At 39.1% G+C, this 23,106-nt stretch overlaps 1 long non-coding RNA gene across 2 annotated transcripts; it reads left to right on the top strand.

Moving 5' to 3' along the window:
• The first annotated feature begins 13,015 nt into the window (after positions 1 to 13,015).
• Positions 13,016 to 22,045, top strand: LOC310893302. 2 transcript variants are annotated; one of them, XR_014578884.1, is made up of 5 exons: positions 13,016 to 13,206; positions 13,539 to 13,736; positions 16,341 to 16,472; positions 19,396 to 19,575; positions 20,368 to 22,045. It is a non-coding gene; the product is annotated as an uncharacterized lncRNA (long non-coding RNA). The 2 variants fall into 2 exon arrangements; XR_014578885.1 differs by having other exon boundaries at positions 13,017 to 13,325.
• Positions 22,046 to 23,106: the final 1,061 nt, after the last annotated feature.

Below are 23,106 nucleotides of genomic sequence, written 5' to 3'. Positions count from 1 at the left end.
AGGGAGCCTGTTCCAGTGTGCAACCACCCTCTCAGTGAAGAACCTCTTCCTGATGTCTAGCCTAAACCTCCCCTGCCTCAGCTTGACACCATTGCCGCAGGTCCTATCACTGGTGATTAAGGAGAATAGGTCGGCACCTGCCCCTCCACTCCCCCTCGCGAGGAAGTTGTAGACTGCGATGAGGTCTCCCTTCAGCCTTCTCCAGGCTGAACAGGCCAAGTGACCTCAGCTGCTCCTCATACGTCTTCCCCTCTAGGCCCTGCACCATTTTCGTCGCCCTCCTCTGGACACTCTCCAATAGTTTCACATCCTTTTTGTACTGTGGTGCCCGGAACTACACACAGTACTTGAGGTGAGGCCGCACCAGCGCAGAGTAGAGTGGGACAATCACTTCCCTCGACTGACTAGCTATGCCGTGCTTGATGCATCCCAGGATACGGTTGGCCTTCCTGGCTGCCAGGGCACACTGCTGGCTCTTATTCAACTTGCTGTCAACCACAACACCCAGATCCCTCTCTGCGGGGCTGCTGTCCAGTGTCTCGTTGCCCAGTCTGTACGTATAGCCAGGGTTGCCCTGTCCCAGGTGCAGGACCCGGCACTTGCTCTTATTAAGCTTCATGTGGTTGGTGATCACCCAGCTCTCCAATCTGTCCAGATCTCTCTGCAAGGACTTTCCGCCCTCAGCCAAGTCTACAACTCCTCCAAGTTTAGTGTCATCAGCAAATTTGCTCAGAACACCTTCTAGTCCTACATCCAAATCATTTATAAAAACATTGAAGAGGACTGGCCCTAAAATGGAGACTTGAGGGATCCCACTAGTTACCATCCGCCAGCCAGATGTGGCCCCATTTACCACAACCCTTTGAGCCCTGCCTGTCAGCCAATTGCTCACCCATCGTATGAAGTTTTTGTTTAGTTGTATGCTGGACATTTTGTCCAGTAGGATCCTATGGGAAACCGTGTCAAAAGCTTTGCTGAAGTCCAAAAAGATCACATCAGCTGGTTTCCCAGCATTTAAAATGCTGAAAAAAATGATGTCCTGATGTTTCTTGCTGTTGATATTAAAGGTTGCTAAATCAGCTGTCATGGAAAGCCTGATGAGACAAATTGCACCTTAATGTACACATAAACACAGGTACTGAGTTACTTAACAACTTCTTTGCCTCAGTCTTCACTGGTGGTCAGGCTTCCCATAACCCTCAAGTCCCTGAACCTCTAGGCAGGAGCTAGGGGAGCAGAGTCCCACCTACTGTAAGTGAAGAGCAAGTTAGGGACCCCCCTGACACAACCCATGTTCCCTGACATGGAACAGATCCTCCTGGAAGCCATGTTAAGGCACATGCAGGACAAGGAGGTGATCTGGGACAGCAAACATGGCTTCACCAAGGGCAAATCCTGCCTGGCCAATCTTGTGGCCTTCTATGGTAGAATGACTTTATCAGTCAACAAGGGGAGACTGACCAATACCATCTACTTGGACTTCAGTAAGGTTTTTGATGTAGTCCTACAGGACATGCTAATGTCTAAATTGGAAAGATATGGATTTGAAGGGTGGACCATCCAGTGGTTAAGGAATTGGTTCAATGGCCACACCCAGAGAGTAGTGGTCAATGGTTTCATGTCCAGGTGGAGACCAGTGACAAGCAGTGTCCCTCAGCGTTCTGTCTTGGGACTGGTGCTTTTCAATATCTTCATCTATGGCATAGATATAGGATCAAGTGCACCCTCAGCAAGTTTGTAGATGACACTAAACTTAGTGGTGCAGTTAATACAACAGAAGGAGGAAATGCCATATAAAGGGACCTGAACTGGCTGGAGAAGTGGGCCCATGTGAATTGACGTTCAACAAGTCAAAGTGCAAGGTACTGCACCTGGGTCAGGGCAATCCCAGGCAGGAGTCAGACTGGGAGAAGAACTCCTTGAGAGCAGCCCTGTGGAGAAAGACTTGGGGGCTCTGGTGGACGAAAGGCTCGACATGAGCCAGGAGTGCATGCTTGCAGCCCAGAAGGCCAACTGCATCCTGGGCTGCATCAAAAGAGCCGTGACCAGCAGGTCGAGGGAGGGGATTGTTCCCCTCTACTCTGCCCTTGTGAGGCCCTACTTGGAATACTGAATCGAGGTTTGGGGACCCCAGCACAAGAAAGATGTGGACCTGTTAGAACAAGTGCAGAGGAGGGCCACAAAGATGATCAAGGGACTGGAGCACCTCTCCTATGAAGAAAGGCTGAGAGAGCTGGGGATGTTCAACCTGGAGAAGAGAAGGCTCTAGGGAAAGCACATTGTGGCCTTTCAGTACTGAAAGGGGTCTTATAAAAAGGATGGAGAGGGACTCTTTGCTCAGGTAGATAATGAAAGGACAAGGGGGAATGATCTTAAACTAAAAGAGGGGAGATTTAGATTAGACATCAGGAAGAAATCCTTCACTCAGAGAGTGGTGAGGCACTGGAACAGGTTGCCCAGAGAAGCTGTGGATACCCCAACATTGGAGGTGTTCAGGCAAAGTTGGATGGGGCCTTGGCCAACACGTTCTAGTGGGTATTGTCCCTGCCTATGACAGGAGGGTTGGAACTAGATTGTCTTTAAGATCCCTTCCAACCCAAGCCATTCTATGATAAACTGATGATTCTATGACAAACTTATGATTCTATGATAAACTATGATTCTATGATAAACAGTGAAACTTCTGGACAAGTCTGGAGTTGCTCTTTGTGAACACAGAAAAAATGGACTTAATTGTTATTTATACATATATTTTTAATTGCTGCAATGAAATTCCTTTACTTTCCCTTTATTAAAGGATATTAAAGGTTTTCCCTTTTTTCCACTCACATTTTCATTTGGATAAATGCATTTTTCAGGAGTGAGCAAGTAACCTTTTCTGATTTGTGAATTGTGTCAATATTTAGGATTGCTTAACTGTTCAGGCTTTCCAAACAGCATTAAATTAATTCTAGGTTGCCACTACTAGATTTTTCTGTTTATTAATATGTTTATGTGTCATGTAGGTTGCTACACGCTCTTTGACGGGGAGTATATACTACAGCTCATATGGTAAAAGTACATTTACAAATACTATAGTCATTGCAAATATTTCACAGATTGAATTTATATGAGATCATAGAGCAACTCATTATATAAAAGAAATTTTTATATACTGCAGTCTTCAGTGTTGCTATATGAAATATGACACACACTTTATGTCATGTATATGAAACATATGGCTGTCCCATATAAGAATTAAGGCTGTCACACTTTCGCAATAAACACCTGTTGCTGTTCTGTCTAAAATATGATAATCGTTATCACAGGATCTGAAATGCTTTACCCTTATTCTGATGCTGTGACATGTGGCTATTCCTGTTTTTGTGAATACAGGGACAGTGCAACACAGGCTGACAGAATGACACCCCAGGGTCACAGGAAATTTAAGATAATATGGACACTGGAAACTTTACCACCCATTTAGCCTGCATCATCCATGCTCTTCAATTTCCAGAAATATGTATTGTTAACCTGTGTGTCTTACTTTAGTGGGTTGTGGGGTGATTTCTTCATCAAGATTTTTGTTAAATATTCTTTTTAAATCTTATTATAATATTGTAATAATCCTAATTTTAATGCTTATATAATATGCAAGATAATGCCTAATACTTAATTTTGATGATCATCAAAATGTATTCATAAAGGACAAATTTAAATCTACTTGTTTTTAAAAGAAGCTTTATATTAGTAACTCCTATGGGGTGAATATAAGAGAAGATGAAGTTGATCAATAATGTTGACAAAAGAATTTATTGGTTTGCACTAATCTGGACAAGCTTAGGCAGGAATTTGGCAGTGTTTCAGTGGCCTCCTTTTAGGAATGAAGGGAAAAAAACTCAGCTAGTTTGAGGGTGGTTGTTCAGTTTACCATACGGATTGTCTGAATTAGATGTTTGGACTCAATGACCCAGGAAGTCTTTTCCAAGACCTTACTCCTCATTCGAACTTTCATATTTCCTGTCATTTGATTGCTCTCTTTCTTAAACTGCTTAGAGGAGCCTTCAACATTTTCCTTTCTAGATTTTTATTTTTGTTTAAAGGAAAGTGGAAAAATATTATATTTAAATGTTGAAGGTGGGCTTCATGGAACCGACCTTTCTTAATTAATTCCTTGGCTTATTCTCTTTTGAGTTCTTTGTGTTGGTATTTGTGTATTTCTCATTAATTCAGTCAGTTCCACTGAGTAGCTTTTCCTTTAAAACCACTGCATACCTCATTCTTTCAAAGCATTATGTGTTATGTATCTGGAGGAGATGAAATATAATGCAGCTTCAGTGAAGCACTATAGTTTTTCTTCCTGTCTTCTACTCATGATGTATATGCATGCACCAGCAGGAGATTTGAGGAGGGGATTGCAAAACCAGGAGAAACACATTCATAAAGAAAATCTGAGAGAAGACAAGTAACATTTATTAGAAAGAAACCCATGAGACTTTTTTTAGTACAGGGGAGAGGTAAAAATCAGGAGTCAAAGTCTGTGATTAATTAGTCTTTGTAAGGTCAAAAGTAAATGAAACACCCCCAGAGACAATCTGAAGTATTAGGACCTTATCCAGTGGTGTAGATACTTAGCCCTGAGTGCTATGAAGTAGTGAAGAGGCTCCAGGACAGAAGCTCCTATGACACGCTTCAACACTCCCATTCCAGCTGAAGGGATAGAGATAGAGGAACAGAGATCTGGACAATATGAATGAGGCTGTCCAGATTCTGCTTTCTGAATGGAAAACAAAACCTTCAATTTTGGTAGCTATTGTCTGGATAGTTTTTAGGAAAAAAAAAAAAAAGAAAGTAGTTTTAACAGAGGACATCCTAAACTGAAAATAATATTTAAAGTAGGTAGTACATGAAAAATAACCTATGATACAGTGATGGAAAAAGATGCACAGAAAGCCAACCCAACTGGCCTTGTTCAGGCAAAATCCCATCTACAAACAGAGTAGACTGTGCTTGAATAATGCCTGCAGGATTACCCCCTCTTGTATATAATAAGGAGGGATTCATTTTAAGATTAGGACACGTAAACTGAGATAGTATTAGTAATGGGGTTGCAGTTGCCTGGAGCTGGATGTTTAAACATCATTTAAGATGCTGTGGGGTATTCTTAGATTTCACTTGGACTTGCCTCTCCAGGAGGTCTACCATTATTTTTGTATGATGTCTGCTGTCCCTATATGGATATATATGATATACTTGCACATTTCAGTTGACACAAGGTGCCTACTGCCTTTAGGCTGAGTTTAGCAACAGATTTTCTCCTCCAGCTCATGCATAGACATCTCAATTTGCATGTCTTAATGCCAGGCTGAATCCTGCCTCCATATTGTTCAGTACATCCAAAACCAGCCACGGTGACATTGCATGTGCAGTTATAACAAAGCAATAAATGAGGCAAAAAGAGGAGAAGCATTATTTGGTGACTGCAGAAAAAAATTGACAATAATTCAGCTGTGTCTAATGAATAAGGAACTTTTTTCTTCTTGTTATACCAGTATAAATCTGGAGAAATTGTACTGACCTACAAGAAAAGAAGTGAGAAGACAATAAGACAGAAGAGATACGAAGCAGAAAGAGCATTTTGTTGAATTTTTCCCTAAACCACAGGATTTTACAAGGAAAATCTTCTCTGAAAATACAAAATACATGAAAGTAAATCCCAGTAGGCTTTCTGTCCTATATCTTGTGTTTGGTATATCTTATCTGCCATTCAGGTATGTGGACAACACTAAAGACCAGGTGTCACCAGTTTGATAAAGCCTCACATAGGACAAAATCCCTGGTTATTCATAAAAGAAAAGGTCATAGAAGCAAAGGTAGGCTGGTAGAAGGAAAGTAATAGAGATGTTCACATAAGAATGTGCAGGACAGATGCATGAATATTATTAGAAAAATTCATGTTGAGTCCCCATGGTGAAATGAGCAGCAGGTGCTGGGCTGCTGCAGGGGAAATTAAGCAGGCAGTTTGAAAGGGCAGATAGATACATAGCCCTGGGACACATTCATTAAAGCAGAGGAGATGTGAAATCTCCCTTAGCACATGCAATTACGCTCTGCTGATTTGAAAACAACTGATTTTATATTGTGAAAAATAAAGTCATGAGTGGTCAAAAAGCCAAACGAGTTCTTGACATTTTCTGAAGGCAACACCTTCTCTATAAAATGGAAGCACCAGGCAAGGCTGCAGCTTTTAAAGGAAGGCTTCGCAGAAGGCATTATTCTCAGATTTCAGGACAGGAGCAGTGGAGAGAGCTGCTCAAACAGGATTCCTGAAACCCAGAGAAAGGTGGGTTTTTTTGTTTGTTGTTCTTTTTATTTTTTTTTTCCATAGGAGACAGCCATTGAAAAGGAATAAAGGAATAAGATGATTTTAATAACACTGGTACCTCTACAGAAAGAATACTTTGGTTTAGATTTTTGTTAAATGTCTCTAATACATTTATCTTATAAAGTGGCAAACGACATCCTGTTCTAGTGAAGGCCAAATACTGCTCCCCCAGAGATACGTTGAGAATAAATTTACTGACCTCAGTGGAACTAGTGTGGATTATACTATTGTGTCACGGAATGAAAGGATAGTTTGGCTCTTGCTTTGCTAAGCAAGGGAACTGTCAACTTTGTAAATGAAACCAGCCGCATAGCAACAGCCTGGTTTCCCTCATCCAACACGCACTCTGCTTTTAATTTCCATTTGTATTAAGGAGCTTTATTTGGGTCATTAAACATTTCACTATTAGCATATCAGCTTTTGAATGTAGAAACCAGTGATATGGCTTCCAAAAGTAGCAGGCATGTCAGCAGTGAAGGAAGAAAGGAGAAGATCCAGGAGGACAACCTAAAACATTGTAAAATGTGTTAGTTATAACTAATTATTTTAATCCATATATTAACTGGCTGAAAATACAAGATGAGTTGCAAGATTTTATAAATACATCAAAGACTTCTGGTTACATCAAAAGACATTCACATTCTTTATCTATTATGCTTAGGGCTTAAGGTTTCCTATTCAAACCAGTTGTCATTTTTTTCCTTTGAAGAGCAGATGTTCTGAAAGAGCACTGATACTTCAAAAGAATGTACCTTGTACACGGGGTAGCACTTAGTAAAAATTTCATCTTGTGCCCCTCTCTCCCCATCTTGCAGAATAGAAACATGAAACTAGTTAATACGTATTGCAGAAAAACCTGTCATCGTTATGTTAAGAAAATTCCTCATATTTTCTCTCCTTCAGACTGTTTTATACATGCTTGAGAAATAGGAAAGGCCTGGATTCACACCTACTTGAACAGAGAGGGGAAATCATAACCCTTGTATTAGTTCATGTTGCTAAGCCTCATACTATGAGTGCTGTGCAGTCTATTGAGAAGCTGAAGCTGAATTTGAATCAGGGTTTTTGAGATCTTTCCCATAAGATTTCAGTGAACTTCAATCAGTCCCCAAAATGCCTCTTAATCCAAGCAGAAATGGGAATTACGTCATAGAAACATCACAAGATAAGGGGAAATGTGATGCTTGTACCTATCCGAGAATGTTAAAATGCCCATAGAATTCAGAACATCAGGGTGTAAAGAAACTTATAAGTAGGAGGCAACAAAAAGATAAAGTTATGAAAAAAGAAATGAAGAGCAAGCCAAGTCAAAACTTGCCACCCAGGCAATCCTGCTAAAGAAGGATTACTACAAAAATGGTGGACTCAAACCCTTCTCAATACAAAGTCAAACAAGGGGCAATTCCCGAAGACCAGGGGTTCAGTTCAGACTTTAAACGCTAGAAGTCAAGAAGTATGAAAAGTATAGGAGGGCAGAGCAGTGCTGGAACAGACTTCAAGAGACATTGTGGGATCTCCCTCTCTGAAGGATTTCAAATCTTGACAAGACAATTGGCTGATGATTGACAGTAGCTCTGCTTTTTGGGCCAGGTGACTCGAGAGTCTTCCTCCAAACAACACCTGTACATTTTGGTGACTGAAGGGCAGTATCTGCTAGTGTCACCATGTATTTTCTTGGAATGCATCTTACTCACACTATGGAAATACCTTGCTCACGATGAACATGAAGAGGCAAGTCTGGTGTATGGGGGTGCATTTGTGCTCAATATAAACCTGTCACATTATTGTCATTTTGTCTGAAATTTGTGTAGTAGAAAGCCTTCAGTCAGCTTCCCTGAGCATCCTCTCACAAGGATTTCGAATTCCAGGAGTGGCTCCTCAAGCACAAATGAGAGCTGGTTTTATGAGTCTCATTGATTCCTGTCCTCTATCCATCCATAACAGTGAGTATCTTACCCATTGTATTCATTACTCTAGACTTTTGTAATTTGTAATTTGTAATCTTAACAGGAAAGAGTCATTAACAGGAAACATATCTCATATTTGCATATAAGCTTTTTGCTGACACTCCAATTTCAAGACTAGATAGCTACCAGCTTCACCTCTCTGCAATTGTGGAGTTACCTCATTTTTCACATCTCTAGCCTACACCAGTTTTATAATCCTACAGTGGATCCAATAACTTTAAACAAATTGTTTTTATTGACAGGATTGTTATGATCACCTAGTGTAACACAAACACTTCACTAAATTAATCTACTCTCTAAGATAATGCATACATCTGATTTTAAAATTGCTGCTGTTGTAGAAAACAGCATTATTCTAAATAACTTGTTCCAAAGTTCACCTATTCTGCCTATTGTAATTTTGTATTGTACTTCTAATTTGATTTTATTTCATTTCAGTTTTCATTCACTGTATTTTGTTATATCAAAGGTTGTCGTTATGCAAATATTGTCTAAACAGTGCCATTTAGGCTAGTTTTCATATAATTTATAAAGCACGAATTAATAATATGATATTGTCTCTTACGTGCCTGAACTTATATAAGCACTTTGAAACACTGAATAGGAAAACCAGTTCAGGTTTCTCTTCCATCTATTATTACAAGCAAATGAAGTCAAACAAACCAGAATGAGAAATTAATGACAGAAAGCACAGCACAAGTAAGAAAGCTTATTCCCATGAGTTTATAATAATGGTAACACTGGCTGGCATATTTTTAATTTTTATCATAGGCAATATTTAGGCATTCAGTGTGATTCAGTCAATTGCAGATCAGATTTTTGTCTGAACTATTTAACTCTTCTATGAATTTAGAAAGAAAGGCTCCCAGAGGTGCTTCTCCTCTGAGTGATGAGCAGAGGTTTAACCTTCTGACTCATATCTAGTTTAATGCAGATTGTGTCCTCAGATTCCCATTTCTCCCTCCACCACTCCCACCACTGAAGGATAGCACATATAAATAATATGAAAGCAAGCAACTTGGTTTGTTTAGGTTCCCCTTAGTGTCTGGAAGGGTCTATGGTTGGTCTTTATAAATATGTTAACAAAGGAAATCCCATGGTGAAGAAAGTGTTATTTAGGTTAAGGAACTAATACAACCTAGTCATAAATAAGCTTATGCTGATAATTAGAAGACTTCTAGAAATTATTGCAACGAAGCTCTGGAATAGATTTCTACTTGGAGGCATTAAGGGGAAAAAAATCTAATTAGCTGTAAAATAGAGTTTGATCAACTCTAAACCTGTGGGATTCCATGATGTGACTGCCAGAAATGACAGGGGACTGAACTCAGTGAAGTCCCTCTACTGCGTCAATTCTTACTGGAATATTTCAACCCCCTCACTCTTTTGTTTGTAATCCACATTCCTTAATCCCTCTCTTCAGATATATAATATCAGAGCTATTATACATCTGAAGGTGTCCTGCCTGGCCAGAATTTCTCATGCAGGACACTAGCTACATTCATGACATGGAAGATAAGAAATGGGACTGATAATTTCATGAGACGTTTCAGTTCTTTACATCAAGTTCCTCTCTGCCCCCAGACCTCCAGAGCAGTAGCTTTGACATCCTTTTTCACAACAGTGTGTGCACTTCTACAATGCTGGTGTGTCTCTCTATGAGTGTGTGTCTCTATGGGTGTATTCACTAGGTAGGCGTAAATATGTAAGCACATTTCTACTCTGCCTGACCTCTTCTGGTAATGACATTACCAGCTCAAGACTTACACTTATTTCTTTCAAAATGATGATTTTCCCCACAGTTTCCTAAGGAAAAGGGAAATCTAGTCTGACTTATTATACTGCCACAGGTACACATACCTCATTTTCGCATGCTCAGAGCATATTTTTGCAGTAACCTTCAGAGAAAGGGAAAGGGGTGGAGGATCATGCAGCCAGCATGAACCAGCTGCCCTTCTGTGCCCTTAATAGCCCACTTGTCCTCTTGGAGTGGTGAGCACCTCTGAACCTCAAGGATCCCAGGAGAATTTGCCACAATGTGCTTTCATTATATTGTCCTCCACAGGATTTATCAAGCCTGTTAATGTTAGTGACAGAGACAGCTCTCCAGCTGCATCTATATGCTAATTTCAGCTGCAGTCAAAGTAGGCAAATACTTCATGGGATACCATTGTGTAGGTAGTTCAAGATGTCTCAGAGAAGTTAAAGCTTCCTCAGCCTGACAAAGCTTTTAGCAAAGGACAGAGACACAAAATCACATGCCTCTTCTAAGTTCACACAGGTAAAAATGACAACCTGATGAATGTTTCATAATTTATATTTATTCTTTCCCTCTTACCTCATAATATGGAGTATATATATCAACTAATCTTTGTGAAAATAAGTCTGGGCTATAAAGAAACAGCTAGGATGCTATTGAAATGTTGAAATGTTCTCTCCTTCACATATCTCCTAATTTAAAGACCCTTTGCATCTCGAGAATTTTGAAATAGGACAGAACAGGAATTTTGTCTTGTTATGTCTTAACATATTTTAGATTTGGATGGACACAAAGTCCATCCTGAAAAGTGCTCTGAGCCTGGTATCCTTCAAAACTGCTTTAAACAGGATCAGATCACTGGGCAGAAAAAATGGCTTGTGTTCTGTAAAGCCTCCTCTGTAGGCACTTATCATAGTCTACCCTTGAAACAATAAGGCAGATCCTCACAAGGGTAGATCAGATGTATAAAATATAATAGCCATTTTTCTTTAGTTATTCTCTGCACTGCTTACTTTCTTATTTAATACTTTTTAATACTATTTTTTATATTTTATATTTTAATACTATTTTTTTTTCTGTTATCCAACTCTAATTTTCTCCTCCCAAGCCCAGCTTGCAGAATCCATTCATTTTAACAGGACATAAGCCACCCTAGAGCCATGAAGTTGAAGAGGTTACAAAATTTAATCAGCTTGTTTACATTATTCATCCTTTTAATTTTTAGTAGCCTACATTTTCTCCATCATTCTCCCAGGGCATTATGGCAGCAGCAAAACTTTTCCAGACAGAGCTGCCAAGCCTGAGCTTGCGAAAGGTCTCCCTTCACAACTCGGGATGAATGCCACTGTGGTGTTACTGGAGGAGGCTACAGATTAAAGCAGGAACTGTTTCGAGTTATAAGGTCTGTAATGGAAAAAAGTTGAACTCACTGTGGAATTGGGATATCTCCCTGTTTTCTGGACAGTCTGCATGGGAGATATCCCAGGCACTTTTCTCCTTCTGCTTAGAGCTCCTTTTTCACGGAGGCCCCTGCCTCCCATGGAGGCTCTCCCCAGAGCCCACACACCTTTCTTATTTGTCCTGCTGTATCTCTCCTGGACCAGCAGTGGCTGTCGCTATCATGCAGGATTTACCCTGCAGCCAAGGAGCCCAGGGACTATTGCCACTTATTTTCCTCCATTTGTAACTAAGCCAACTGATATGGCATAGGAGTTTCTGGGAGGACTTACAAACAAGGTGAGAACGCGTTCACAAACATATCATATAGGAAGCTCACAGGAAGAGATAAAGAGCCTCCTACTTGCCTCCAGAAAGTATATCAAGAAACTAAGCAATATAATACCAGAAAGCTTTGGAGAAAGAACAATTATTCTCTAAAAGAAGAATTCCATTCTCTGATGCAGAGATTTGGGATTTTCCAGTGCATAGGCCATGACTGTCAAAAACACAACTGTTTGTGAAGTAACGACCATCTGAGGAGCAACCTTCTAGCGCTTCAAGCTGTAAAAGCTGCAGATGGCAGGAGCATCTTAAAGGGAAATAGCTTTAAGAATGAAGTGTTTGAAGAAATCTTGTTGAGACATACCATGCTGAAGATAAATCAATGCAATCATTCCTGGAAAGCTTGGCTGACAAATTTCCCTATCACATAGTTTGTGGGGGTAGCATAAACTGTTTCCTGTATTACTCATGCAAACATTCCTGGTGATTTCAGTAAGACCCAGACTAAATCTCTGAATAAAGAAAATAAGATTCAGCCAAGACTTTTCTAGCACTTATGAAAATTCCCCAGAAATTGGGAGGAAAATTATGACTGTTTTAAGGTGGACTAGAATTTAAGACATAATGGTTGCTATGGGTTTTTCAGGAGAATTTAAAATTTGATAGAAAAAGTGTCATTCTGATTAGATTCATTAGCTGCAGAGTACAATTTCTGTAGGACTGAAGTGATTTTGGTTGGATAGGTTTTACTCCGTATTATGAAAACAGCTTTCTAGCAGACAAAAATTACACATACAAGAACATAGCATAACATAATTGAATAACTATATGTCCCTGCTTCCCATGTATTAAGCTATATAACCAGACTCTCCTTTACAAGAGAGTTAAGATCATCAGTGAGAGTTGTATGTCACAGACAATAAATATATATACTGGGGAAGAGGTTAAGTTCATCAGGAAAACTACTTAGCAGACAGCATGGTTCTTCTTTCAAGCTTCTGTCCCTTCCAACCACTGCTGAATTACAGCAATGCTTAGGCAAAAGAGGCAGCCACCATTTATCGTTGATTGTAAAAGTATTTTTACTGCTGAAAGTATCATTCAGGACTGAAAATATTTGGTTCACAAAGAGTTATCTGTTCTGAAGCAGTCTGGTGCCTCTGAAACACAAGCTGCCAGCAGTTCCCGGCAGCGAGCTGGACGAGGACAGCTGAGGGGAATGTCGGGAGCAGCTGAGCTCCCAGGAGACAGCACGGAGAGAAAGCATCTGGTGGTGGGGAACCGTGACCTGAGCCACTGGAAACCACGGGCAGGGAGACACATCCTACTGCCTGCAGTCACGTCCTTTCCAAGGAGATCAGCAATTCTTGTTATTGACTTCCCGTAGGACTTCAGTAAACACAGAGATTTTTTCTTCTCATCCACTGAAATCAGCTGCAGAAGCAGAAAGAGTCTCTGCACCCCTTGGGAATGCTTGTTGGTGATATAAGCAAAGGCACAGAATTACACAGATGTAGGTATTAGGTACCTTCTTGGATCAGTTTTGTTTTATTAGTCACATTTAAAGCTGCATCATGCTGGTCACTTGCCCTAAGCCACATGGTACAAATTAAGAAAGAAAAGAAAAAAAATGGCATTCAGGGAAAACATCTCAGAAGTAATTATTTTGGGCCAGTCAAAACATTTTCTTTTTTTTTTTTTCTTTTTTTTTTTTTTTCTAATGTAGGAGGATGAAAAAAGGCAACAGATTTCCCTGTGGCATCTTTCTGTGCTTCTGCTGCAACAATTAAGTTAACGTGTCACATCTGCTATACATCCTAATGAGGGGAAATAGGAAGGATTCTGACCCAATTCATCCAAGAAAAAGAGATCTGAGATGCTCGTTTCTATAGCCCTAGAAGCAAAAGCCATTATTACAGCTGAGGTATGTGACTGGTACTTACTTTCTAGACCTTTTCTCTGTACCTGCAAGCAGTTTTCATAATTTAATTTTCTTTCCTCTTCCTATTCTAGTATCTATAATGATCTTCTTTTTCATAGAATAGCTAACCTAATAACAAACAATTGATATCTACCATACAGTTATGTGCATATACATCTCTGTATATGTCTACTAAGGCACCATCAAGTAAGGAAGCAAAAGTGGGATCACAAACTAGTCAATAAAATGAAGAAAGTGTGTCAGATTGCCAGAACTGTTTCTAAAAAATGATAATAGTTTGAATTTTTAGACTTTCCAACTAACAGCTTTCACTTGAATCTATCCCTCAGAATAGTTGGAAAAAAAGGAAAAAGAAAAATTTGGCTTGGTCCTGACTGCAGCTCCTAAAAGGATCGTTCAGCCTAATCCTGTCTTTAGGAAAAACTAAAACTGTGATGCCAAATTTTGGTTTCTAGTCTAAAAAATATATATAACATGCCAAAAATGTGTCTAAAAGAAGTAACGTGCCTGAGGTTAAAATGTTTTCCCTGATTTACAATGTTTGGTTAAAAATGTATTTAGGCTGATGACAAGCAAAGCAGGGTGTAATTTAATTTGAAAAGAAATTACTCTAATGCTGTAAAACTCACTGAGAAAAGTCAGATACATAAAAGGTGAAGAGAAACGCTGACAAACCATAACTATCACAGTGCAAGAGAGTAAAACGGCTTTAAATAATGTGCATATTTTATGAGGTACTCTTTTTTATAATTCACAGTAGAAACATGTATACTTTGCAAAGTCTAATCATGGCAATCACTGCCAGATCAGCAAAGGTTTATAAATAGCTGTATCTGCATAAAGCAACTGTAGTGGGCTTCATCCCATATAAAATTAATAAATTTACAGATGGAGCTTCTTATTCTAACACCTCTATTTAGGTGTCTGTCCTCTCCTCTGGATGTGAGTGAGGTATTTAAGTTCTAGTTTCCACTAACTGAGCTGTAGATACTGGGCTAGTATCTACAATTACTTTCCATCAGCTGGCTAGCTCTTTAGATTTGGGGAAGGGGAAAGCTCCATTGCCAGAACAGGCCTTCTTGATCTCTGTTCAGACATTTTCAGGTAGTCTACATGGCTGCAGACACTGCTACAGGAAGTCATGGACCAGACTTGCTAGCCCCCAGCTAATGCCTTTGGTGCCCCAGGGCATCTCAGTTGGTTCTGTCTGCCAAAGTTTAGTTAACTGAATCTCACCTTTTGTTCACTGGGGCTACTAGAGGCTCAGTTCAGTTGCCTAAATAGAAGCGGGCTAAAATAGGCCATTTAAGAGGACTCAGGATATCAGGAAAATCTGCTCAGGTCTGGCAAATGTGGGCCAAGCCTTATGGGAGACCCACATGGCGATGGACAGGCAGGCAGCCAGCAGGCAGACAAGAGATCTCACCTAGGGCATGTTAAAAGGCACTAGGTGGCTAAGCTGGAGCAGTAAATGTCTGATATTAAACAGCAAAGAGGAGAAGAGAAAAATGTTATCTACAGCATGTATTATAATTTTGGCACATTTGCCTTTTCCCTCTGTATTGGTTCTGGTAAAATCTACTGAGTTCAAAGGAAAATCTTTATATTTTAACAAAAACAAATGTAAGTCCAAAGAGACTGCAACACACTGAACTTAAATAGAGATTGGTGTAATAAAATGCCAGGCTAAATGTTCTGCTTTGGCAGCCCACCTGTTATAAGTGACATGTTTGGAAGGCTTGTGTTGGCAATGCCTTGGTACAGCTTCTGGGCAATTATAACAGAACCACATTTCTGTACCCAGTCCTTTTGCCTATATATTCTTATGCAGAATACCTGGAAATGAAACTGGCTTACTACTCTACTTACTATGTTATTTTACTGTCTTTTTCATAAAATCTTTACAGCAACAAGAAAATTCTCCTGCCTGAGCAGGTCTCACTCCAGAAGCCTGGAGGTCCACAGGCAGAATACTACTTCTGTGTTTTGCTATACCAAATACAGTTATCTATTTTGAAAGCAAGGACAGTTCGATTCTTTTAAGCAACTTCAAAACATGAACTGCTTTGCCACCTTTTGAAAAGTGTGTGAAAAGTGTGTGTGCGTGTGTTGCTCTTTGTTTTTTGGTGTGTTGTTTGCTTTTTTTTTTTTTTGCCTTTAACAGAGACATCCAAGCTAGTTTTGTGATTCGTACTGGACCATCCTGTAGTTATATTCCTCCCTTAGAAGACTCATAGAAGAAAAGTGAAAGAGTGGTCTTTGTTTCATGGTTTATTAAATGAAAAATAAATAAATAAGGGAAAAAGCAGCTTGGTGCAGAAAGCACTGTCTCTGTCTCTCTCCCTAAGGCATAGATTTATAAAAAATTTATTCCAGCTCTCTGATATTTGAGCAGCTGGACAGTTTAGATCAAGTAGTATGTCTGTACTTACAGAAATTTACAGTTTCTATCTGTCAGAAAGCAAATAAATCATTATGCACTGCCTTACTAAATTAAGTTGCTGCACTAGATTCATTTTCCTCCTTAGTCCAGATTAGATTTCTATGAATTTCACCATAAAATAGTGAATGGCATTTGTATTTTAGTACTAGTCCAGACTCATCCGGACTCAGTTGTGAAGAATTTTGCCATCAGGAAGACCTCACACGGTCTGACTACAGATGTTCTCAAAACAGCAGATCTTCATGCAAGTCATAACTACGCTACGGTCATACTAGGTGAGAAGAATGCAGTGTTGATAACAGATACATACATTTTTAATGCTGTTTATCAAAAAGGAGTATGCCATCAGTGCATAGGGCAAAGGCTCTCAGTGGTGTTTAATAAGATCAGCTTTATACTTTACTGTGAAATTGAGATAGAATTCATTGCTGAGGACATGGTCAATGTGAGGATAAGATTGTGCCTTGCTGAAATAAGAACTGGAGGGAAGAAAATATAAAGGGAAGTACCAGCAGTATCCAAATGAAAATAGGCTTTTTAGCTTTAGTTTTTGGGAAAGTAGAATACCTTATTTTGATTTGGAGCAGATTCACCACTCGGCTAAAACTTCAGACTGAAGATCTCCTCTTGACCCATTAGAACATGATAAAAGACTTCACAGGGAGCTGAAACAGCCATTGAAATCCAAACTTCATTATCATTTACTTTCCCACAGTGATCACCCCGTAACAAGAGACAGTGTCCTTGCAGGCTGTACCGCTTGCCAGGATAGCGCTGCCGCCTGTGCAAGCTCCCTGCGTCACCATCCTCTAGGGGAGAGTTCATGGGAGCAGAAAGTCTCACCCTGGTGAAAATCTGTCGAGATGCCTTTCAGCTCAGTTACGGTAGCCCTCTCTGCAGCACGTATCACAGTTGGAGTCAACTGGGCATCTAACTGCCCGGTGTGGGCAAAACCAGCAGCACTACTCTTGCACTCATTCATGTTCCTTTCTGTTCATTAGTTGTTTCTTTATCACTTCTGAAGACTCAGTCTGACCTTCTAACACAGAAACTGAGACTGCAATAACTTGTAAAGCACCAGGAGGAAAGCCACAGCGTGCTGGTTTGTCAGACTGTAATGTCCTAACTCAGTTTCTCCTCCAGAAGGGGTGATTTCATTCCCATTATCAACATATCCTCTAAATTCGTGCTAAACTAATACTTTAGTAAACTAATACACCTCTTTTATGTAATTTTTTATATTTCACAGACTGAGTATCCCAAACTTTGTTTGAGTCCCAAATGTTATGTTCCTGTCCCTGGAGGTTTAATTTCCACTGCCTGAAGCAGTAATGCCCCACATGCATTTCATTTTTTTTTTTATTTATTTTTTTCCCCTCTGTTTTTCACTTGCCAGTGCATACAAATGAAAACCTAGGTAAACCTTTTCAGGATGCTAATGGATAACTCTCAAGTTCCCACGACAGTGCTAGCAGGGTGCTAAGCTATGAGGAGAAAAGGAGGAAATTAGCCTGTCACTCTGGGAAAGCAATGCCTACTGATACAAGGAGCAGTCTAATCTCAGTAGCCTTTCCAAACAGTTTACATGAAAAAACAACAAACAGAGAGAAAGAAGAAAGAAAAGGATTTCTGTTGTAAATTGACAGGAATGACTGTATTGGGTTTCTGCTGATGAGATCTCTTTGCAGCAAAGGGTTAGAAGGAATAAAAAGAGTCATTATGCCTTATTGGGGTGAGAGAAAACGAGACATAATGATGAAGCTGAATATGTAAGCAAGCTTCTCAAAACCTATGCAAATATTCAGAGATTTACACTTCATGTTTCTTGATATCCACCAGCTTATTTTTCTGGTAATTCTGGTGGAATTTTTCCTGTACACCGCTCAGCTATTTATGATAGTCAGAGATTATAACAACTCAATATGATATTTTAAATGCAAACGAAAAATTATTAAAAGCTAACTGGATTCTGGATAACCATACCAGTAGCATGCTTGCAAGAGCAAACTATTTTAGCATGGACCATATAAATCACATTTATGTATACAATCCAAATACTTGGGATTTACTGCATTAGCAGTGTGCAAAATGAAATGCATTTGAGAAATCCTTGGAATAAAGAATATATTTACTACTGATAGACAGCACAGAAGAGAGAGAAACTTCTAGATGATCTTTTGGACATGTGATAAATGTTCAATTGGGAGATGGCCAAAAACCAAAGATTTAAAAAATAAAAATGCAAAATTCCTTATGTCATTCTGTAACCACATTCCTCAGAGATACAGAAAAATGTTTCTATTGGAGTACTAGCACTTATGAAAACACTACGTCAATAAAGATGTGAAACTGATTTGATGAACTGGATAACTGGTAACACAAATCTAAGAGCATAACTCTTGAATATAATTTCATAAAGCAGTGAGAATGCCAAAGAAAGTCTGAGGAGGTGACTTAAAGCTTTCAGTGTAGATCATAATAACCCACACATCTCAATTAGACATTCTGCCCTCAGGAACATGCAGGACCTGTGGTTCCATAACCTGAAGTCTCTGGCATCAACGTGGGTTGCAGGTGTTCCCATTCCTGCCTTTTTCTGAGTTCATTTAGCACAGTTTGTTGAATGGATAGACTGAGAACAGTGTTGGAGAGCCAAACAGTTTAAAATAATTACTGGCACATTTTTATGGTTTGGTTTGTAGCTTTTTTTTAGTTCAGGTCAGACTTGTGCTGAAGCATGGGACAGGATTTCCCCCAGCCCCTACTGCCATTTCAAACTTCGTTTTAGAAAATTTACTAGCCTGTATGTAGAAACCTAGTATAACAAAGCTGTTGTGTTGCTAGTTGAGAAAAAAAAGACACTACATTAAATATATGCATTATAAATGGTAAAAGTTAATTATCCAGAAGAATTTTACAGGTTCGAATGTCATCTTTGTCTTTTACTCTCATTCAATCACCTCCTATATTTAAACAAGAAATTTCACTCTGTAGTTGCTCATCCTTTACTGATCCGACTGAGTTTAACCGACCAAGATAATTTTAATTGATAAGTTTTACATTATTTTTAACTCCAAGGATCTGTGTGTGACCTTCAAAAGCTAATTTTAAAACTTCAGGAAAATTTCCACTGTATAGATATCCTCCCTGCATACCAATCATATTTCATTCATGGGAAATGTTTTCTCCTGTTTACAGCTCTGTGTAACCATACTGACTCCTGCATCTCAGAGAAAGAACATCCCACAACCACTTGTTGCTCTCCAGTCCTTTTAAGGGTACTGGACATGACAAGAATCGACCAATATCCTGTTTGGAAATGCTACTTTGGAGAACTTTTGCCAGTCATCCTAACATCTTATTTAACATGAGAAAAGTGTAAAGTATTTTATAATAATCGCAATAATTAATAAATAATTAATATGTTTTAAAACTGTTGCATAGAATTAGGTAAAAAATGTGGCTAATGACTCAATCTTAATTTTGGCAAGCTCTGTAAGGTTTTTCTACCGGTATTTCAGATAAAATGCTCTTGGCTGTCAGTGGGGATGCTTTTCTTCTAAACAGACTAACACTCAGAAGCAGTCTTCAAAAGTTTCATCCAGAATAATTAATTCATGTCTCTTGGTAAAGAACTCTTTCCAACTGGTGTTCCCTATGATTAACAAACTTAATCAAGGTATCGTTACCACATCTTGCAACTGCTAGCTAACCATCAGTGTAACTTGTCTTCTGTGTAAAGATATGTTTAGAATTGCTGGTTGGCCTGAGTCAAAGCCAAACAGAGGTCTTGCCTGCTCAGGGAGTAAACACAGATTTTTAGTAAGATAAATATAATGTCTGGCTAATGACTTGGTAGTTAGGAGTGCTACTTAAGACTATGTGAACAGAGGACTATTGGCTTTTTAGCATTAAGTCAAGTACTAACTTGTCTGTATGATTTCTCAGTAAACAAACAGAGTTTAAATTCTTTCCATGTCTCTTTGTTTGTCATACATATATATTAATGCTACTTAAGTGTCTTTATTAATCATCACCTTTCAAGTACCCACTATCTTTGGAACTCTGTTATGCCCAGGAATAGCTTTTTGCAATGAGTTTCAAATATGATTTCAGAAGAACATTGAAGTGTTTAATATGTTTTGATGAATTCTTTATCTTTTATTGCAGTAATTAAATCAGACAAGTGGAAGAGACAATCTGCAAATGCAGAAGTTACAATAAATAGGTGATACAGCAAATAAGAGCTACTAATTCAAACCCACTCGTTGACAATGTGATGCAGATGTGAAATAAAGCAGAGCCAATGCACAGGAGGGACCAGATGGAATTCCTGCATCACAGCACAAATCGCCATGGGAAACATCTGGAAATTATCACGAAAAAAACAAACAAAGAGGTCCCCTTAGCCTTTAGAGCTGGTTAATCACAAATCATTGACTGGAAGTACCTGGAGAGTAGAGGTACAGCAGATATTGTGAATGGAACTAAAAGAAGAAAGGCTATGACAGTATTTCATATCTGCTGTATTTTGGGTTGGATATAATGTCCTCAATGGGAGACTGAGCATTACCAAGATGACATTGCGTCTCCAAGGCATATGTGAACAAGGCAAAAGAAAGGTGTTTGCCAAGCTTAATTAAACATATCCCAACACATTGAAACAGATAAAGCAGACAAGGCAGCATAGAGATCAAAAAGGGCTGAACAGTTCAAGTTGGATACATGGGTATCTTTAGTGCCTGTACATGGTGAACTAAATCAGCATAGGTGTGAGCGTGCCTAAAGCACATGCTATGAAGGACACACATTGTCACCTCATGTCTCTGCTCCTGCCCAGGTACCTTCTGGGGCAGAGTGCTGTGTGGCTGAGGGATGCCCATATACTGATAAGACGTTCTAGGTCCTCACTCTACATTTCAGATCATGCTCTGAAAGCCAAGCATCTGACGAATAGGCAACATCCCACACAACTTGCATATGTATTCAGCCTTCACTGGTCTTGGCCCTACACCATCTATGGTTCAGAGATTTTCTGAATGGTCCTGGAGCACACACAAAACATGCTTCTCTTGGTTTCAGTTGCACCCTGTATTATTCTGGAATTCTGGTTGTTCTTAGGATCTGTCCCTGCCTAGACCAAAGATACCAAATGAATGCATCCAACCCAAGATCTTTTACATGAAGGAAGAAACATAGCTTTGAGTAACAACTTTTGAAAAAATGTTGTAATAACCAAAATGGGAAAAATGTAGGTTTCATTTATACAGTCAACTCAAATAAAACAAATTAGGTCTCAGTGAGTCCATTATTTCTTTACCAAATTTATAGTTCCCATATGTGAGATTTGTCATGAGTATGGCCAAACAAGCCCTAACCACCCCTGGTTTAACCTGAATTTAAATGCTCTTATGTGCTTATTTTTATAGAAATAAAATCTCTTTGGGGTTACCTTATTATTTTTCTCTCCTGGCATTTTTTATGTGTGAAACATTCTGGGCTGTATACTTTAGCTTTCTTTTTCTAATTTAGCTTTAGTAAAGGGGCAAGAATTACTCTATAAAACTTTGCTGAAGGAAAAAATAATGTCTAAGAAAAATATTATCTGAAGCAAAGAAATATGAAAAGTTTGAGATATGAACCACAGCTTGGGCCTGACATTGTTCTCTTTTGAAAAAAAAAATATTGTAATATGAATGGTAGCAATTACATTTTAGATTGCATCAATATTCACATGACCAGAATTTGTTCTGGTTTGCTTTCTAAGTTTATTATGATGCTCAATATTATATATCTGCTTGTGATGCATTGCCATATAATGAAATCAATAAAAATGTAATGAAGAATATTATCCGTTCTTCATCTATCTACTACAAGGATTTTGTTCCAGTATGCTCTTTGCAATCTTGTAAAAAGCATGTTTATTAGTATGGAGCATTGAGACACATCATACAGCAATGGCAAGAGGAGTATATGATTTTACCTTCTCTGTCAGATTGTTTCTCAAAACCATTATCTGTCAGGAACTGACAGGGTAACTTTAATATGTCCACAGTTAATATGGAAAGTAAAAGATGCAAAAGGTTGTATTTGACAGAGACAACTTTTTCACAGAAAAGTGGATTTATTTATTTATTTATTTATTTTATCTTCTTAAATGCTTTATTGGCTCTAATGATAGATGGGACTGGGATTAGGCAATTTTACTACTGTATTTTAAGAACGTTCTCAACAAATATTTTCAAAATATTCAACAAATATTTTCTGTCCCAAGGAGAGTTTGGTGATAGATTTGTTTCCAGGTAGTCCCCAGAAACTGTTTACTCCTGTTCTTATCAGACATTCCTGAAAGGGAATGACCTTAGAAAGGAAGAAATGCAAACATTCCTTTTAGGAGTTCAGTGAAGGAGACTTAAAAATTCTGACAAAGGAAAATTCCCCTATAAAGGTATTTGTAAACAGAGTCTAAGCAGGGAAAGTTGTCCTAGGACTCAAGGTAATAGATGAAGACAGAGCCAATAGCACTGAGGTGCTAGAAACACCTTCATCAGTGAAATATGCAAAAGACAGAATCACAGAATGATTTGCATTGGAGGGGACCATTAATTTAATCTAGTTCCAACCTCCTGCCATGAAGGGGGGGGGTCCAACCTGGCCTTGAACACTTCCAGGGATGGGGCATCCACAACTTTTTCCAGGGCCTCCCACCTCCTGAGTGAAGAATTTCTTCTTTATATCTAATCTAAATCTACCTTCTTTCAGTTTAAATCTATTACCCCTTGCCCTATCACTACATGCTCTTCTAAAAAGTACCTCCCCAGCTTTCCTGTTGGCCCCCTCTAGGTACTGAAACGCCAGTATAAGGTCTCCATAGAGCCTCCTCTTCTCCAGGCTGAACAACCCCAACTC

The sequence above is a fragment of the Anser anser genome (assembly GCF_964211835.1).
Source record: "Anser anser genome assembly, chromosome: 1".
Taxonomy (NCBI): Eukaryota; Metazoa; Chordata; class Aves; order Anseriformes; family Anatidae; genus Anser; species Anser anser.
The sequence above is the reverse complement of the archived record's forward strand: the minus strand, read 5'-3'. Positions and strand labels throughout refer to the sequence as shown.